Source organism: Budorcas taxicolor, chromosome X, assembly GCF_023091745.1.
Source record: "Budorcas taxicolor isolate Tak-1 chromosome X, Takin1.1, whole genome shotgun sequence".
NCBI lineage: Eukaryota > Metazoa > Chordata > Mammalia > Artiodactyla > Bovidae > Budorcas > Budorcas taxicolor.
Genome location: NC_068935.1, coordinates 54,741,345 through 54,747,063, shown reverse-complemented (window position 1 = coordinate 54,747,063; position 5,719 = coordinate 54,741,345). Strand labels below are relative to the sequence as shown.

At 38.7% G+C, this 5,719-nt stretch overlaps 1 non-coding gene across 1 annotated transcript; it reads right to left on the bottom strand.

The window, feature by feature from the left end:
- Positions 1-5,174: 5,174 nt before the first annotated feature.
- Positions 5,175-5,280, bottom strand: LOC128070732 (U6 spliceosomal RNA). Its single transcript, XR_008201701.1, has one exon. It is a non-coding gene; the product is annotated as a U6 spliceosomal RNA (small nuclear RNA).
- Positions 5,281-5,719: the final 439 nt, after the last annotated feature.

The following is a 5,719-nucleotide window of genomic DNA, read 5'->3' as shown; positions in this document are numbered from 1 at the left end:
AACACGACCCTCACTGACACTGTCAGTCTTTTTGGTTTTACCCATTATAAAGTTGTGTAGTGGTATATTGTCGTGGTTTACTTTGTACTTCCATGATAATTAATGATGTTTAATGTCTTTTCATGTGTTTATTGGCCATTTGTATGTCTTTCATGAATCACTTATTCAAATATTTTGCTGTTTTATTGGAATGTTTATTTTCTTATTACTGAGTTGTAGAAATCCTATTTTAAATGTTTGCTTCAGGGTTTAGGCTCAGATTTAATTGGTGGTTCAAGTATAATTTCAATTTTCTTAGCATTTGCTACATTGCATTGGACTTGTACTAAGCACAGATACTTTAGGGTTAATGCTGAGCCTTGTGTGGCTCTACATACACTGAAGGGTTTCTGTTTTTCTGGATCTATCTCATTTATTTCTTCCTTGCTCTTTATCTTGCTGAGTTTCCTTTACTTGGTTCATCTGGAAAGTTGGTGTGATTTCTATTGGAGTTTCAGTTGCCAGCCCAGTCCTTGAATAAGGTCTATCTTTAGAGCAAAGTTGGAGAAGGCAGTGGCACCCCACTCCAGTACTCTTGCCTGGAAAATCCCATGGACAAAGGAGCCTGGTGGGCTATAGTCCATGGGTCACTAAGAGTTGGAGACGACTGAGCGACTTCACTTTGATTTTTCTCTTTCATGCATTGGAGAAGGAAATGGCAACCCACTCCAGTGTTCTTGCCTGGAGAATCCCAGGGATGGCGGAGCCTGGTGCGCTGCCATCTATGGGGTCGCACAGAATTGGATACGACTGAAGTGACTTAGTAGTTAGAGCAAACTTGAAGGAGAAGGGAGGCGGAGAAGGGAGGGAATAAAGAGAGGAGAGAGAGATCTCCACAGAGATCACCTCTCTAAGTTTTAACCTGTCTTCATAATCCACCTAGTTGATCTTTGTGCTCTGTATATGATAGTCTTTTTAATGACAGAACTGAGAGATGACGTTGACCTGGACTAGAGTTACGGTAGTAAAGTTGGAGAGTAATCAGAGATGTAAAAAATATTTAGGAAATAAATCAAATATTGAATGCATTTTTTAATATCATATTGTTGCATTTTATTGGAATAAATGAAACACTGGAGGAATTCTATTTAGGGAAAGGGCAGATCAAGTGTTCTATTTTAAATACTATAAATGTGAGATACTTATGGTAGAGTAATATTTTGAAACATTAACCATCAGTTCCCTTCACATACACTTTCTTTACCTATTACTTGTCTGGAGTCAGCTCGGCTTACTGCCCTATCATGAGATCATTATTGCATCCTAAGAAACACTAAGAAAAAGAAATGGACAGTGTTCATCCTGAGACTTCCAAATAAACTTCTGAAGATATAACTTTGAAAGGAAGCACTTTTGGATTGCCATAGCCTGAGACTTCCGACTTATAAGAATTGAGGTTCTAGATTTAAATGTTGGTATAGAAGAATGTCTTTCAGATTACAATACCACTGCTGAATCACAACTAATTGTTCCTGCCTTAGAAGACTGGACAAGGGTCCTCCCAAATGGGGACAAAGGCAATTTTTATGGTAAAGAAAGAGAGATGTGATCTCTGGGAAGGAACACCAAGACATATCCCAGTCCATGGGGTTTAGTTCTAATATAAGTACTAATACAAATCCCCCTAAAGTTTGGGGAAATCTTAAAAGTGAGGGGACTTGAGTGTTAATCCACATCCTGTTATCTCAGAATGGTATAAGTCTTATGAATTTCCAGACAAGACTGAAATATGACACTGACAGCTCGTTGAAATAGACAGTGCTCTCTTGGTTATGATAAAATGATACAATAGAGTTTATATGACTGGATACAAGAGGAGATGTATCTCAGTATTTGTAGAGGCCCAGTAAATGGCCAGCCCACTCTTCCATATGTCATGATAATAGGTAAGCATTCTGGAACTGAGATGTCATCCTAGGGAGAAGAAAATGACAACTTATTGTTTTTAAACCTAAAATGACTGAAAAATCCTTTAAATACTTGAATTTACCTGAAACTGCTCTATAGGGTTTTCTGCTATTGAGCTAATAGTTTCTTGAGATAAAATAATTTTAAATAGATAAGAATAGCCATGTCTGATTTCATCAGTAAGTGTTATAATAACTGATAAATGTCAGTTAAGTCAGTTCAGTCCAGTCAACTGTCAGTTGGACAGTCATGTCCAATTCTTTGCAACCCCATGGACTGCAGCATGCCATGTCCATCATCAACTCCCGGAGCTTACTCAAACTCATGTTCATTGAGTCAGTGATGCCATCCAGCCATCTCATCCTCTGTCATCCCCTTCTCCTCCTGCTTTCGTCTTTCCCAGCATTAGGGTTTTTTCGACTGAGTCAGTTCTTCACATCAGGTGGGTGGTGTATTTAAATGTTTATAGTACAATTGCTCCGAGAAGGCAATGGCAACCCACTCCAGTACTCTTGCCTGGAAAATCCCATGGATGGAGGAGCCTAGTAGGCTGCAGTCCATGGAGTCACTGAGAATTGGACACAACAGAACGACTTCACTTTCGCTTTTCACTTTCATGCATTGGAGAAGGAAATGGCAACCCACTCCAGTGTTCTTGCCTGGAGAATCCCAGGGATGGTGGAGCCTGGTGGACTGCCATCTATGGGGTCGCACAGAGTTGGACAAGACTGAAGCGACTTAGCAGCAGCAGCAGCAGCAGTACAATTGCTACTGTGGATGGTGACTACAGCCACAAAATTAAAAGATGCTTGCTTCTTGGGAAAAAAGCTATGACAAACCTAGACTGCATATTAAAAACCAGAGGCATCATTTTGCCAACAAAGTTCCGTATAGTCAAAGCTATGTCTTTTTCCAGTAGTCATGTATGGATGTGAGAACTGGACCATAAAGAAGGCTGAGCACTGAAGAATTGATGCTTTTGAATTGTGGTGCTGGAGAAGACTCTTGAGAGTCCCTTGGACTGCAAGGAGATCAAACCAGTCATTCCTAAAGGAAATCAACCCTGAATATTTATTGGAAAGACTGATGCTGAAGCTCCAATATTTTGGCCGCCTGATGTAAAGAGCCGACTGATTGGAAAAGAGCATTAGGCTGTGAAAGATTGAGGGCATGAGAAGGGTACAACAGAGGATGGGATGGTAGGATGGCATCAATGGACATGTTTGAGCAATCTCTGGGAGATGGTAAAGGACAGGGAAGCAGGTGTGCTACAGTCCATGGGATTACACACAACTTAGTGACTGAACAACAATTGCTGTATCAATATGTGTGTGTGTATGAAATTTAGTCTCCTGGATACCATACTGGGGCTGGAATGATATGATAACCATCCTTACATTGTAAAGAGCAAGTGGCCATGGAATTTTTGCTAATAAGAATAACAAAGGCTCATTTCAAAGTTAACCTGAGAAAGAGGAATGAACCAAGGAGCATCTCATACCTAGCTTCATTTAAGCCTTTTTCGTGATTTATTCATTACTTTATGTCTTTACTTTGAAAAATAATATCAGTCATTTCACAAGAAAACCCCACAGATTTCTTTTAAATCTCTAAAATTTTAATATAATACATTTAAAAATCAAGAAATTATGTGAAGGGGAGGCAGGATCAAGCTGTGTGGTTTTTTTTTTTTTTTTGGTATTTGTAGTTAATATGTCATCAGTGGGAAGGTTAATTTCTATACAGATTAAATTGTCATATCAACACTAGAGTCTGTTTAGCAAAGTCTTTAATATGTATTAATGTCTGAGAAGCACTTCAGGTATGTTAAAAATTCTTAATCTTAGTTTCACATAAAAATCACCTGAGGAGATTTTTAGAAATTCTAATTCTCATGATGCATCCCAGACCAATTAAATCAAACTTTTGAATTAAGGGATCCAATTATTGGTATATTTTAAATATTCCCATTTGGTTCCATTATATAGTCAAATTTGAGGGGCACTCCTTTACAGTATCTTAACATTTCTGTTGCCTCAGATTTATGTGAAGGCGACCAAAATATCACCCCAAAATATGCCTCATTGGCATAAGGATTACTTTAGGCTGATTATTTTTAAGAAACATCAGACATAGGAAAAACTTGGAAAACTTAGTAGAAGCTATTCTTTTGTAAGAGGTATTTGCATTTATAAGGAAAATCTCCATTTGTAAGGGTGTCTCCCTTGCTGTACTAGGAAGAGAAAGTGGACTTTACATTTCTAGAATCTCTTGTTAATGCAGAGGTTAAGGACTTAAATCTGCATAACAGCCTTTACTCTTGTTTACTGTGCTCTTCCTGATCACCTCCTATAACTGGGGCCCCTTCCTATAGCCCCCAACATCTTGTTTTGTCTTTAGCTGGAGATGGTATTTAAGATGATGACTTGGACTGTTTCAGGAATTATCAGTTTTCTTGGGTCTTTCCTATGTATGCTGCTGCTGCTGCTAAGTCGCTTCAGTCGTGTCCGACTCTGTGCGATCGCATAGACGGCAGCCCATGAAGCTCCCCCGTCCCTGGGATTCTCCAGGCAAGAATACTGGAGTGGGTTGCCATTTCCTTCTCCAATGCATGAAAGTGAAAAGTGAAAGTGGAGTCGCTCAGTCGTGTCCGACTCTTAGCGACCCCATGGACTGCAGCCTACCAGGCTCCTCCATCCATTGGATTTTCCAGGCAAGAGTGCTGGAGTGGGGTGCCATTGCCTTCTCCGTGTATACAGGAGTGAAAAATGTTATTAAAATTCTGTTTTTCTCCTGTTAATCTGCCTCTTTATTATAGGGAGGTCTCAGCCAAGAACCTAGAAAGGTAGAGTGAAAATTATCTTTCCATTCCCATATATGACAGAGTTCTATCTTTAAATTAAGCAGTTATCGGAAAGTTAATTTGTCTAGGTGACTGGAAAGTGATTATTTAAAAAAAATTATTTTATTGAAGTATAATTGATTTATGTTAATTTCTGCTGTACCGCCTAGTGATTCGGTTATACATATGTGTGTGTGTTTCATAACTTTTCCATTATGTTTCATCACAGAATATTGAATATAGTTCCATGGACCTCATTGTTTATCCATTGTATATATAATAGTTTGCATCTGCTAATCCCAAACTCCCAGTCCATCCCTCCCCTATCCCTGCTCTCCTCCTTGGCAACCAGGAGTCTGTTCTCTATGTCCATGAGTCTGTTTCTAAAAATACAGAATGCTTCATGAATTAGCCTGTCATCCTTGTGCAGAGGCCATGCTAATTTTCTTTGTATTGTTCCAGTTTTTAGTACATGTGTTGCCAAAGCAAGCAATTGCTGAAAAATGATTCTTAATCTAGAACATTATTTCACAAATACTGTGTGGTCCAGTGACCACCTGCATAAGAATTTTCCATGCCTATAAAATCCTAATACTGGGGTCTTATCTCAAACCAAAGCAACCAAAATCTTTTGGAGTAGAGTTCAGAAAAGGAAATTTTTAAAAGTTGTAGTAGGTAAATCATACATACACTAAAATATGAGTGGTCAAAGTTGTGCTTTACAATACTGGATGAGATCTTTAACAATTACCTTATAGATTTGCTTTGTAGCAAGTTGAGAATTGTGAGCCTGCTCAAACTGTTGGACTTGTCTGCGAGCTAATAATGTGGTGATTTATTTAATGATTTGCTCATCTGTTTGGATGCTGATGTCTTTTTATCTGTAAGATTGCGCCAGCTGGTTCTGACTAGGAATTATTACATGAAATG